The sequence below is a fragment of the Aethina tumida genome, chromosome 4 (genome assembly GCF_024364675.1).
Source record: "Aethina tumida isolate Nest 87 chromosome 4, icAetTumi1.1, whole genome shotgun sequence".
Taxonomy (NCBI): domain Eukaryota; kingdom Metazoa; phylum Arthropoda; class Insecta; order Coleoptera; family Nitidulidae; genus Aethina; species Aethina tumida.
The window spans coordinates 22,716,160-22,731,770 of record NC_065438.1 but is presented as its reverse complement, the minus strand read 5'-3'; the positions used below and the strand labels follow the sequence as shown (position 1 = coordinate 22,731,770).

The following is a 15,611-nucleotide window of genomic DNA, read 5'->3' as shown; positions in this document are numbered from 1 at the left end:
TCTCATTATTTGTAAGTAATTTTAATTTATAATTTCCATAGGAACAAAAGAAAAATTCTGCATTTAAAACATTAAAAATATTGTTTTAGTTTGTTCTAGACTATTGTCATTTATTCAATTAAGTAAACATTAAGATTTTGAAGTACTGATTTTCATTTTAAAAATCAAAATCTATCAAAATGGATTAAAACTAGCATCAATTAAAATTTATAATTAACTATTATTACTTTCAAAATTATTTATAATTTTCTGTTTTCATAGTCTGTTTAAATATATTTTTACAAACAAGAAAACAGAAAATTTAAAGATATTAAAACAGTTGAAACTAATTCTCTAATTTTTTAAGTAGTATCAAATTATAATTTCTTATAATATTAGATTGACACTTACCTTATTCTAGATTATTGTAATTTATTCTATTAAGTAGATAACAAACATAAAATTTAAAGATTTTAAAGTACTAATTACAATTTTTGAAATCAAAATAGTGACATCTATGAATAAACGTCCAAACTATATGTCATTACTTTGGAAATTATTTTGAATTACAGTTTTCTGTTTTTATGGTCGCTTTAAATTTGTTAAATAAATGCGATTAAATTCTGCTATTAAAGCATTCAAAATATTGCCTTCTTAGTATTAAATTAAAAAAAAAACACAAAATTTTGCTTTTACTGACTTTATTTTTTTGTTAGTTGTCAGTCAAAATTATTTAATTAATTGGTTCACGAAGAAATAGTCAAAAATAAGATTGTAAAGCATTATTCGTTTATAATTTTAAAAATAAAATGGCGACATCTATGAAAAAATGTTCAAACTAAATATTAAGAATTTTGAAATCATTTAAAATTACAGTTTTTCATTTTTAAAAAGCTCACCAAAACCAGAAAATTAACGAAATTCCTCAACAGAACAGTTCAAAACATTGTATCAAGTGCTAAATCGAACCAATGTGGAATTTTACATTTTACACTTTCATGAGTACGAGTGAGAAAATTCCAGCGACTTCCTTTTGATTATAATTAATTATCAGCTCTCGTAAAATTAATCGAACAACTGGAGCGCAAACTATCAAAAACTTACATCTCGTCTCATTGTCTGAAAACATCTAATTGGATTTGGATACAACAATGGTCCGTATTTTTTTTGTGTGTCACGATGTTTGCATTAAATGGTCTATAACAATTACGAGTTTAAAACTTAATTATCGCCATTAATTGTGGGATTCGTGACACGAATCGGTCCGCATGATTTCGTACGTTTTGAACCTCGACTGTCAATAATGCGTCGGAGGCTCTTATCTACGGTACTACCGATGCCTAATGATTTTAATTGTCCCTTTTCATTGAGTGTTTGAAAAAATGTAATTATGGAACTTGAATGGACCACCACTGTATGATAACGGTTCTAAAATTGGACAATTTATTTAATTTGTTTAGTGTTGTGTGAAAATTAATCACAAGGTGATGGCTTAATTGCTTAACAACTTAATTTATATAAATATTTGTTTGGAATTGAATGTTTTATTGAATGTTACCCATGTAAAATGAACGAAAGCCGTAACAATTCTATAAGATGTTAATGACACAAAAGTGAAACCGAACGTCGTTTAAAATTAAGTTGCGTTACGGCCTTATCGTCGCCAAAATTTAGTGTACGACCCAAGGAAACGGCACCAGGATACCATAACCGTTAATTGAATCGTTTATCCCATTAACCGTCTGGCAATTAACGTAGACAACCCATTGTAATTACTCCAATTTATGGGCGTCGAGATGGCATTTCAGTACGGTACGATCTGACAGCGCAACGATTGCGCCTTCAAAGTTTATTGTGACCCATGATATTAATAGGTAATTTGTATCATATTCTACATCAAACAACAATAACACAAGGGCACTGCTACAATGGTTTTTTTTTTCTCTCCCATTCCGCCGCGGCTGGAAAAGAAATTAATTGCAACACAATCTAATAATATTGTTTACTGTAGATAATACGGAGCACGACTTGAATGGTACTGCAGGATATAAATTTGCTCCTTAATTGCCTGGGCAGAGAGGCATTTGTATTCGCGAATAAAACCATTATTCACTTGTATCTCTCAGCGTTCAGTTAATAAGGTTAACTACCAGACCATTTTTCCACACGACCCGAACGGTTTTAATGCATCATAAGTTCCTATCGCCGAATTAATCGGCCAAAATTGTGAGACAGAAATTCCTTTGTTCCACTGATTAGCGATGGAAGAGTCAATATTGACGGTTTAACGCGTTCTGCCTTAATTAGACCTACATACCACCAGTAAACAAACAATCTCATTGTACGCTTCTATTATAGTTAAACAATATCGTCTTTATCGTGATTTAAATAAATCTTCATTATAACTATTCCATTATTCCTCTCTGTCTGTTTGTTATTCAGCTCGTTTAATCACGGTGTGTTCCTCGTATATTTATGTGCGGTTTTTAATTAATATTCATAACAGTTCGATCACGGATTAAATGTACCTGTGACCATTTACATTTGAAATTATGGTATGCACTTTAAATTGCTAAATATCTTGTGTATTTAATATTTTACTATGGAAACCATTTGTAATAGGAAATTAACTATGTATTATTACACCATATGAATTTAAAAGAGACAGGATGAATTATTAAGATGTAGTTTAACCGGTAAATAAATATCAATTATGTTTTAATTTAAATCACTGTGTGGACCACCAGAAAAATCAATTCAAGTTGTTAACATCCATAATTATCCATAAAAATTACATATAATGCTTTTGAAACTAATTAAAATTACAGTTTTCTGTTTCGAAACCATCCTTTGTTGTTTTGTGTCTCTAATTTATGTGTTTGCTAAAACAAAAATTTATTAAGATTAGTTGATAATGATATAAACTCGTAAACATTAATAATAATAATAATAACACTAGTAATAATAAATCTGTGGATCGACAGAAAATTGAATTATTGGTGCTGACAGCTACAGTGATCGATCAGAACTACAAATAATGTTTTTGAAACTAATTAATATTACAGTTTTCTATTTCGAAGCCATCCTTTGTAGTTTTGATTCTTCAATTTAAGTTAGAGGCACAAAAATATTAAAATTAGTTGATGATAATATAAAACTAATAAACAGTAATAATAATGAGTCTATGGACCAACAGAAAATTGAATTATAAGTGCTGACAGCTGTAGTTATCAATCAGAACTACAAATAATATTTTTGAAACTAATTAATATTCCAGTTTTCTATTTCGAAGTCATCTATTGTGGTTTTGAGTCTTTAATTTAAGTTAGAGGCACAAAAATATTAAGATTAGTTGATAATATAAAACTAATAAACAGTAATAATAATAAGTCTGTGGACCAACAGAAAATTGAATTACAGGTGGTGACAGCTACAGTGATCAATCAGAACTATAAATAGAGGCATAAAAATATTAAGATTAGTTGATGATAATATAAAACTAATAAACAGTAATAATAATAAGTCTGTGGACAAACAGAAAATTGAATTATAGGTGCTGACAGCTATAGTGATCAATCAAAACTACAAATGATGCTTTTGTGACTATTTAAAATTACAGTTTTCTATTTTGAAGCCTTCCTTTGTAGTTTTGATTCTTCAATTTATGTTAGAGGCACAAAAAGATTAAGATTAGTTGATGATAATATAAAACTAATAAACAGTAATAATAATGAGTCCATGGACCAACAGAAAATTGAATTATAAGTGCTGACAGCTGTAGTTATCAATCAGAACTACAAATAATGTTTTTGAAACTAACTACTATTCCAGTTTTCTATTTCGAAGTCATCTTTTGTGGTTTTGAGTCTTTAATTTAAGTTAGAGGCACAAAAAATATTAAGATTAGTTGATGATAATATAAAACTAATAAACAGTAATAATAATAAGTCTGTAGACCAACAGAAAATTGAATTATAGGTGCTGACAGCTATAATAATCAATCAAAACTACAAATAATGCTATTTAAAATTACAGTTTTCTATTTCGAAGTCATCCTTTGTAGTTTTGAGTTTCTAATTTAAGTTTTAGACACAAAAAATGTTAAAATTAGTTGCAGACGATATAAAACTAGAAAAAATTGATAATGATGCATTTAAAGGAAATGAAAGTGTGTATCATTATATTTTAAACCTTTTAAAATTCGAGTTTCCGGTTATGCCCAAATGTAATAACATATAATTGTCTCTGTAAACCATGAAAGATGCATTAATTATTCCACGGTACCGCTCGTTCCATTCATATATATATATAAATATAACCCGAATAGACGAATTTCTCGGACCTCCCACAAAATCAAACACAAATCCACCACGAAATTGCTTCAATTCATCACCGCACAAGATCCTAATGACGTAATGACCCCATATCATTTCCCCATCTGATCAGATACGTGTCTCCCCGTGACACCTACAGAAAAAATTCATTCTGAGAACATGAATAGATCGACAATGGTCGAATTTTTGTTCCATTGTCGCCTCGGCTATTATTCGTTGTTGCGGCGGTCGAAAAATTTCACGATTTAACGCCTAAATCTATTGGTAACTAGTTCTGTCGGTTTTTCGTTTTTCGGCAATCGAGGTCAGTGCGACTTTTGTACGACGATCTGGGAATTTCATGATTTCTTAGGCGGAATTAAATTTAACGCGTGTGGAAACTTTCACACTCGTCCAATAGATATTATTATTCGACATTAATGTTGTTTTATTATTGTTACAGATCATTACCTCCACAAAGGATGTCCACAACAAAAAGACGTACAAGCTACAAGTAAAACTAGTGAGTATTTATTACGTTTCACGTTATATTAAAATATTAAATTCCGTATTTATGAAATCAATTACTTATAAATTATTATAGTTATTTGAGCTACCATTTTTGGACATAATTAAACTAATGGAAGGCTGGTTCTAATAGCTGTGCCACGTGAAGTTAATACACAAAATATGTAATTATTTATTTCGAAACGTACAAATAATTATTAAAGAGATTTTTGTTCTTATTAGGTTACGAAACTCAATCATTTTTTTATGTGGGTTATTAAAATGGACTTGTTGATACCAAAGAAAATATCTTGAGTTGTTCTTCGTCTCTTGGTAACTTATTTTTTGGTACCAGAGGAAGTAATTTGTGTTCTTAAGGCTACTTTCTTTAAAATAACTTTTATTCAACTACATAATCACCTTTATAATCAACAATTTTTCTCCAATGTGACTCTTGAAGCTTCCTTTAAGTCTCCTCACCATCACTCAATCATCAAAACCTGTTACCCATGGGTTTACTAAAGACTAAAGCTTTTCATACAAGGAGAAACTGGCAATTATCCAACAGTAATTCTGTTACTGTCACTTAATTTGTATGTAAAGTAGACGAAGTGACACCTATGTTGGTTTCTTGAAAGCAACACACCCCATTAATTTTTTGTTTTACAATTACAGTTTCCTAACTTAAAATCGTCTTATTGATGGCGTTCTTTGTATTTAAATTTAAATAAACAGTCATCAATTAATTTTTTTATGAACCAAAGATTCCTTCGACAATTTAAAATGCCCCATCGAAACAATGAAACAAAGAAATTTTCACACGCAACGTTATGTTTTGTGTCTACTAGAAAGCTCGGATTCACGTTTGAAAAAAAATAAAAAAAAACGCCTCTCGGAATAATTCATTTTTTATTCAAACCCACGTGCATATGAGCCTGGACGAGGCAAAATGCATGATGTACGCCGATCTTCCCATTAATATGCGCGACCGGGAGAAAACGACATTAATATTAATCTGGCCGTATCGTTTTATTCATAATACGTGGCTTTTTTTTTTTTCTTTCCTTTTCGTGGATGCACCGTCAAACTCCGAAGTGGTTGTTGGTTGGTTACACATTCGAGGTGCCCATAACGGTATCGCGGGTTCGTTTGTTAGATCGAACATGTGTAATGTTAACCATAATTGCGGGGCCGCTTTATCACGTGAGAGTTTCACTAAAATTATATGTGTTTTTTTTTCCTTCGTACGTTCGGTCGCGCTGTTCACTTTCTATTGTTTTATTGTTTCGTTCCCGATAAATCGAATCCGTGTTTATCTGCCGCATCCCATCGGTCAGGGGCCGGAGATTTTGATCGGCGGCCCGTCCGTGTTGTTTGTTTTACGGCGGCAACCGTAAAATTCGGTGGCCGCTGACAAATTTTAGCGATTTTTTATGCTAAGTGTTTAAATGTACTTGTTTACATGAAATTAATGTAAATAAATAAACTTCGGATTCGTTACTTAACTACTTATTTTAAATATTTAATTGTTGTAACATGAAAATAAACGAGACATCAATAGTTACTGTTATTTTTCAATTACAGTTTCCTAATTTAAAAACTTCTTATTTATAGTGTTTCGTATGTATAAATTTAAACAAATAGTTATCTATTATTCTTTATATAAATTAAAGAATTTCTTCAACAACTAAAAATTCTCCATCATCAAACAGAGAAATTTTCACACCCAATGTGTTAAGTTGATAATCTTATATTTAATTTTTGTAATTTTTGTGCTTATGACATTGAATTAATTTAATTTTAAATAAATTGTCTATCTATTAGTTTGTTTATTGAAGAATTTCTTCAGCAACATGAAATTCTTCAACAAACAATAAAGTTTTCACAAATAATGTATCAACTTACTATTAATATTTAATTTTTGTAAAATAAAAATAGATGTAATGACATCTATGTTGGTATCTTCAAAATCACATATCTGATTATTTTGGTATCACTTTGTTTACAGTTTCCTAATTAAAAATCTCTTATATATGGCGTTGTATTAATTTAATTTTAATCTATTAGTTGGTTTGTTGAAGATTTTCTTCAACAACTGAAAATTCTTTAACAAAACAATAAAATATAGAAGTTTTTAAAAGCAATGTATCAACTTACTTTTAATATTTAATTTCTCTAAAATGAAAATTGACAGAGTGACATCTATGTTGGTGTCTTCAAAGCTACATATCTGATTATTTTTGGATCTTTTTTATTTACAGTTTCCTAATTAAAAATATCTTATTTATGGCGTTGTATTAATTTAATTTTAAACAAACTGCCATCTATTGGTTTATTGAAGAATTTCTTCAGTAAATTAAAATTCTTCAACATAACAATAAAACATAGAAGATTTCACAGGCAAGGTATCAACTTACTTTTAATATATAATTATTGTAAAATAAAAATTGGTTGAGTGACATCTATGTTGGGGTCGTCAAAGCTACGTATCTGATTATTTTTGTATCTTTTTTGTTTACACTTTTCTAATTAAAAATGTCTTATTTATGGCGTTGTATTAATCTAATTTTAAACAAACCGTCATCTATTAGTTGGTTTGTTGAAGAATTTCTTCAGCAACTTTAAATTCTTCAACGTAACAATAAAACATAGAAGATTTCACACGCAATGTATCAACTTACTTTTAATATTTAATTTCTGTAAAATGAAAATTGACGGGGTGACATCTATGTTGGTGTCTTCAAAGCTACATATCTGATTATTTTTGGATCTTTTTTATTTACAGTTTCCCAATTAAAAATCTCTTATTTATGGCGTTGTATTAATTTAATTTTAAACAAACTGTCATCTATTGGTTTATTGAAGAATTTCTTCAGTAAATTAAAATTCTTCAACATAACAATAAAACATAGAAGATTTCACAGGCAAGGTATCAACTTACTTTAATATATAATTATTGTAAAATAAAAATTGGTTGAGTGACATCTATGTTGGGGTCGTCAAAGCTACATATCTGATTATTCTTGTATTTTTTTTATTTACACTTTTCTAATTAAAAATGTCTTATTTATGGCGTTGTATTAATCTAATTTTAAACAAACAGTCATCTATTAGTTTGTTTGTTGAAGAATTTCTTCAGCAACATAAAATTCTTCAACATAACAACAAAACATAGAAGATTTCATAAACAACGTATCAACTTACTTTTAGTATTTAATGTCTGTAAAATTAAAATTGACGGAGTGACATCTATGTTGGTTTCTTCAAAGCTACATATCTGATTATTTTTAAAATTAATTCTAATTAAAATTCTCGTATTTATGACGTTGTATTAATTTAATTTTAAACAAATCGTCATCTATTTGTTTTTTTGTTGAAGAATTTCTTCAGCAACTTATTCTTCAATAAAATATAGAACTTACTTTTAATATTTAATTTTTTTTTTAATGAAAATTGCTGTAGTGACATCTATGTTGTTGTTATCAAAGTTGCATGCCTGATTATTTTTTATTTTTTTGTTTTTACAGTTTCCTAATTTAAAATCTCATTTTTATGACGGTTTTTTTAATTTAAATTTAAACAAGTCACCTATTAATATGTTTACTAAGGAATTTCTCCATTAAAGCAATAAATCATAAACATTTTCACACGCAACGTTTTATACCGTAGAAAAAAAGAGACACAAAATAAATCTTTTTCACCGCATCCGATCGGTACGGCACCGGAGATTTTAACGGGCGCAGCCGGACAAACCCGGCGTTTGTTTTCCGGCGATGACAAATTCGTACTGAATGCGGCCGTCCAAAAATGCAAAAAAATAAAAGGGAAAAAAATGAATGCGGCAGCGGCAACCGATTTGCATATCACAACTTAAAGGTCATGTCGTCGGTTCAATTTGTGAATATCGGTGGATCTCGGTGAGAGCTAACGGGACGGCAACACACGTAAAAGTGTACTAATGAGCCGTGGTCCGGTGTGTAGGCTGAGGTTTTATTTAATTCCGCATTAATCCGATGAATATATGACGGATAATTATATGTCGCGGCGTCTTAATGCATGCCTGCAGATGCCCGTACGTGTATGTTTTACACTATGTCCTCAAAATTATATGGAATCTACGCGTGTTGGCACATTGTAATTAGCGACGACTAGATGCGGTTCTGTACGTTTTATCGGCCATAAAACGTACGTTGTTTTTTTGGACTAAATTATAATCCATTAAGATGATAACACTCATTAATTTCCAATCGGTCCTCGTACATAACACGTATCGTACTCATAACTATTTTTGTTGTATTAATTAAGGATGTAATAATTGTCACGGACGTTTTTAAAACATTCTCATACAACTGGAAACATTATTTCCTAAAACCTAAAACTGCTGTTATTTTTTAAAAAAACTTTTATGCTGATGAAAATGCGAATTGATTAACTGTATTATTTAAATTTAAAAGAAAAAAATGTAATATTTTCACTAAACATATTTATGTGTGAAAGAAGCAGTTGTTATTTCTCTGCATGAACTGTTAATTACAAAAATGACACAATCTTTTATAATGATTTCTAAATTCCTAACGTTTAAATAACGATAATTTATTTTTTTTTTTTAAATTAAGAATTGTAATAAATATCAGAAATTTATTTAAGCGTCTATAGAAATTTTTAGTTTTGTGTAATTTCTAATAAGAAATAAAAATACATCCAACTGTTTTGTATTATTTATACTTTTTATATTTACATATTTCCCAGCATTTTTATTTTATGTATTTACTTAATTTATTTTATGTATTTATTTAAGAAAAATTTTTAAAGGATTTCTCATGGATCCAATTTTAAATGACTTAAATACTAGTAACTTCAGTTAAATGTATAAATAATATTTTACACTAAATTCTTTGTATCTTACGATACAGATTTATTTATTTTATATATTTATTTATGTAAGAAAATTTATTTTCAATTGAATAAATCATTACTGTTATAAATAAATTACTAATGGATATGTGCCATCTATTATGTCACCCACAAATTAACGATATTATATTTTTGAGAGGAAAATGACATTACAGTTTTCTGTTTTTCAAATTATATATTTATCTCAACATATAGATTTGTTTATATTTTTAACTCCATATATTTAGTTAAGCAACAAATTTATTTTAAACAAAATAATTATAAAAATTTCATAAAAATTGTAATAAATTATAAGCATTGAAAATCTAATAAAACATGACTATCATAAATAAATTGCAAATAAGCATGTAACACACAAATTAACAATATTATAATTTTTGGAAGGATAATAACACTAAAATTTTCTGAATAATATCTCAACAATAACATTGATTTGTAGGATATTTGACAAGAAATTTATTTTAAACCAAATAATTATAAAAATTTCATAAAAATTCAATCAATTTTATATCATTTTCTGTAATTTATTGTCTTTAACATTTCTAAAAAATAAATTAAAAGCATTGAAAATTACGCAAATAAATTATGTGCCATCTATTATGTCACCCATAAATTAACGATATTATATTTTTGGAGGATAATAACACTTCGACATATAGATTTGTAAGATATTTGTATACATATTTAACTCCATACAATTAGTTAAGCAAAAAATTTATTTTAAACAAAATAATTATAAAAATTTCATAGAAACTTAATCAATTTTATGTTGACATTTCTGAATAATAAATTATAAGCATTGTAAATCATTACTATTATAAATAAATAAATAATAAATAAATTACAAATTTTCTTTTTTCAAATTATATATTAATCTCAACAGGAAATTTATTTTTAAACACACTAATTATGAAAATTTTATAAAAATTGAATCATTTTTCAGTTATTTTCTGTAATTTACTGTTTTTGACATTCCCAAAGAGGGAGAATAATGAAACTACAGTTTTCTCTTTTTCAAATTATATATTTATATCAATATATAGATTTGCAGAATATTTGTACATATTTTTAACTCTATATATTTAGTTAAACAAGAAATTTATTTTAAACCATATAATTATAAAAATTTTATGAATTTCATGTAATTTACTGTCTTACTGTACTGAGATTTCCAAAGAATAAATTATAAACATAGAAAATCTAATTGCACAACAAATTATATATTAATCTCAACATATAGATTTGAAGGATATTTGTGTATATTTTTAACTCCATATATTTAGTTTAACAAAAAAACTGAATAATTATAAAAATTTCATAAATATTTAATGAAATTTAAAATATTTTCTGTAATTTCTGTCTTTGACATTTCTAAAGAATAAATTAAAAGAATTGAAAATCTAATAAAACATTACTATTATAAATGAATTACAAATGAATTTGTGCCATCTATAATATCGGTCACAAATTAACGATATTATAATTTTGAAATGATATCCATACTACAGTTTTCTGTTTTTAAAATTATACTTTTGTCTTGACATATAGATTTGTTAAATATTTGAATATATTTAGTTAAGTAAAAAAATTATTTTAAACAAAATAATTAAGTTATTTTATGTATTTAATTATCTTTCATTTCTAATGGGTAAAATTTCATAAAATATAATCAATTTTATATGATTTTTTTGTAATTTACTATTTTTATATAAAATATAAATTTAAATCATAATTATTATAAATAAATTTTAAAAATGCAATCTATGATGTGGCCTAGAAATTAAGGGATATTATTGGGAAGGTAATAAAACGGTTTTCTGTTTACCTTTTTAAGTATATGTATGTTTTTTAACAGCAGACGAATGTGTGAAAAGCATTTGCAAATTAATCATAATATTAAATATTATAATATTAAACATTTTTGTAACGATTTCTAAATTCCTAACATTTTTTTAGTGTGCATCCATAAGCAATCCCACAACAAGCATTAATATATTCATCTTTTTTTTTTCCTCTTAATTAAGTCCCGATAATCTCGGATGCAGGATAATAAATATCAGTGTCACATTGTACCGTTGGTCGTGCGGACAAAAAAATCGCAGCATTTTATATAAATCAGCCACGTATTTGCCTAACAAGTCTAAATATATCGCGGACAAATTTCCATTAAAAACCAGTTATTGAGATTGGGTGAAATAAATTAGCAATTTTAGTTTTAGCGTTTTATTGTTCGCAACACCCGACAAGTGATGTATGAATTAAACATCCGCGGAGTCGCGCGGTTTATAAATAATGCATAATTAATTCAAAAACGTGTAATATGCATTTTTATTAATCCTCTCCGATGCCATATCGGGCTCTGCCATTTCCATATTATGTGTTCTACTGTTCCGAGACGGCCCGGCCGTGATATATTTTATCCTTAATGATGGTTCACTTATTACTTCTTGCATTATTATGCAAATACCTTCATTCTTCTCTAATTGTTTACGAGTCCGTCCTTTGACAACCTTTACGTGTTCACCTGCGATAATCGTCATGTTGCACTGACGTACCGCACCAACGTCTCGAACGTCCTTTATTCTTACAACGCGATTATTATTCATATTTACGACACTGAAACCGACGCTGAAACGTTCCGTTGACAGCGTTAGTTGTTCTAGAAATTTTTTTGCGAACGCTCGTTTCGCGTTATATAACGAAATTTCTCCATCGATAAAGCCCGCCATTAAAACGCAGACCGATAAATATTTCAATATATCATTGAATATAATTTACACATGTGCGTGCCTAATTAGTTGTTGATGCCAATAAACGATCTTGTTCGTTTTCTGTTCCAGTTTTAATTAATTGCGGCAGGCGAATGACGACGAAACGAAGAAAAAAATAATAAAGTAAATTTAAGGTCACGTCTAAATGGAAACTTTTAGTTAGTTAGTTTCATGAAGTAATCGTGGAATTTATAATATTGTATATAAAACCTAAACGACACTTATGTAACGTATATCCGTCTCGGCACATTAAAACGCGGAATGCGAACTCATCAAATGTTAAATTCATATTACGGACTTTTCTATCTTTTGCAGTCCATCACCGGGAATTTACTTTATTTAGAAAATTAATTTCCCATGTTATTATATAAATCTTGGATTTCTTCAGATTTACTACTAATTGCATTATATCATTTTTTTATACTGGTCGAGATTTGTACACACATAACACAACGATATTAATTAGGTTGCTGAGTCATTGAGAAAATTTAATGGGGAAACCACATAAATATGTGGTATTTTCCACGACATCTACTGTTCCCAAAAGAAACTATTGTGTATTGACTTTTTAAGAATAGTTTTCTATAAACTGTGGACATCTCTTATGTAGAATTTTCAACGACACCTAGAGTTCAAAAAAGGAACCACTGTATTTTTGATTTTTAAAAGCAGTTTTCTACTAACCACTACCTTGTAAAATTAAATACTTTTAACTTATTTTAACATACCTACAACAACAAACTATAATAATTTATGACAATAAGGTGTGTTATTATATTAATCTTGGATTTCTTCAGGGTTACTACTAATTGTATTATTTGTACTCACACAACAAAACTATTTTAATTAGTTTATCAAATCATTGAAAAATTTCATTAAAATAAGAATAAATAAAAATATAGAATATAAAATTGTTGAAAAAAATAATTATTGTATTCTTGATTTTTAAAAAATAATAAAAATTATCTTAAAAAATTAAATATATTTATCTTATTTTCACATACTTACAACAACAATTGTAATTATTTATTACAATAAGATTTTGTGTTATTATATAAAGCTTAGATTTCTTCAGATTTCTATTAATTAATTTAGATTGTTTTTGTACTTACACAACACAACTATTTTAATTAGGATATAAAATCATTGAGAAAATTCAATAAAATAATAATTTTATTGAATTTTTAGGTACAGATGTCTTTTTTAGGTACAGATGTCAACCACATCTAAGATTCAAAAACAGTTTCCTACACCTCATTAGTTAAAAAAAATTAAACACTTTTATCTTATTTTAACATACTTACCACAACAAACTATAATTATTTATTACAATGAGATTCTGTGTTATTATATAAATCTTGAATTTCTTCAGATTTCTACTAATTATATTAGATTGTTTTTTGTCTATTCAAAATTTGTACACGCACATTATTTTAATAAGGATAACAAATCATTGAGAAAATTCATTAAAATATTAATAATAATAATAATAATAATAATAATAATAATAATAATAATAATAATAATAATAAATATATTTTAAAATTTAGAATATTTTTTCATATTTGTGTAAAATTTTCGACGACATCTAGGATTCAAAAATGGAATTACTGGATTCTTGGTTTAATACTTTTATCTTATTTTAACATACTTACAACAAGAATTACTGTATTCTTGATTTTTAAAAACAGTTTCCTACATATAATTAACTTAAAAATTAATACTTTTACCTTATTTTAACATACTTGCAACAACAAACTAAACTATTTATTACAATAAGATTGTGTGTAAGATTTTTTCTACATACATTAAATTGTTTTATGTACTATTAAAGATTTCTACAAACACAACACAACCATTTTAATTAGGATATCAAATCATTGAGAATTTATTTTAAATAATAATAATAAATAAATATATTTTAAAATATTAGAGCATTTTTACATATTTATGTAGAATTTTCAATGACATTAGTGTTCAAAAAAGGAATCTTGATTTTTAAAAACAGTTCCCTACACTTCATTAGCTTAAAAAATAAATTCCTTTATCTTACTTTAACATACTTAATACATACATATATATCTTACAACAAACTGTAATTATTTATTATAATAAGATTGTGTGTTATTATATGCAGCTTGAGTTTCTTGAGATTTCTACTAATTGCATTAGACCGTTTTTGTACTATTCAAGATTTTACACACACAACTGTATTAATAAAATTACCAATTCATTGAGAAAATTCATTGGAATAATAATAATAAATAAAAAATTTACAGCATTTAACTATATTTATGTAGAATTTTTAACGACATCTACATTCTTGATTTTTTAAAAAGTTTTCTACAAGCAAAACTCCTATGTTTTATTTATTTTAACATAACCTACAACATCAAACTATGATAATTTATTACGATAATAAAAAAATATATTAATAAATATTACAGGAAATATTTTTGTTATTGCAATTCGTTTTTGCGCATTCGCCATTTTCCCCAACCTCGGAATTAATAAGAACAAATTAAAATACATTAATTAATATTTATCGGAATGCTTCTACATCTAATTTAAAACTAGTTAGCAACAGTGTTGCGAATATTATCTGCCCACTAAATAACTTAAACTCGCTTCGTTTATTATTTTTTATTTCCAATTCGTTATGACCGATTGAAAAACGACGAATACGGATATTGGAAATTTGTAAGATTAAATCGTAAATACCGAATGTGGATCGTATAATCTAATGCTCGTAATTTAAACATCGGCGGTTTTAATGATGCGTACACCTGGAGTGGAAGAGTGGATAGATGAATATTGCACTTTTTATATGCGTTTTGTTTTCTTGTACTGCCATTTTATACCGATATGTTAATTTTATTATCTCTAAAAGTCAATTATACACACTTGCAGGCGTGCGGTAACACACACTTAAAAGACTTGAATGCGCGTATAATAAAATCCATTGACACTAAAACGCCGTTTCATCATCACTTGTATCGTACGTTAACTAGCCCTTGTAAAACAAACACGCTTAATCAATACTTATTGTCAGACAGGCGAATTTTTAGCCATTGACCATCGAGTGGTTTTGCGATTTCTCTTGTTTCTTTCCATCGCCAGTCAATTA

The 15,611-nt window shown here is 27.4% G+C and overlaps 1 protein-coding gene across 4 annotated transcripts in view; it reads left to right on the top strand.

The window, feature by feature from the left end:
- Positions 1 to 15,611, top strand: part of LOC109596862 (uncharacterized) — a 148,486-nt gene that overhangs the window by 107,852 nt on the left and 25,023 nt on the right. For all 4 annotated transcript variants that reach the window (XM_049966062.1, XM_049966064.1, XM_049966063.1 and 1 more), the window contains exon 2: positions 4,756 to 4,815. The gene's annotated coding sequence lies outside the window, so the exon portion shown is untranslated. The remainder of the gene's footprint in view (positions 1 to 4,755; positions 4,816 to 15,611) is intronic.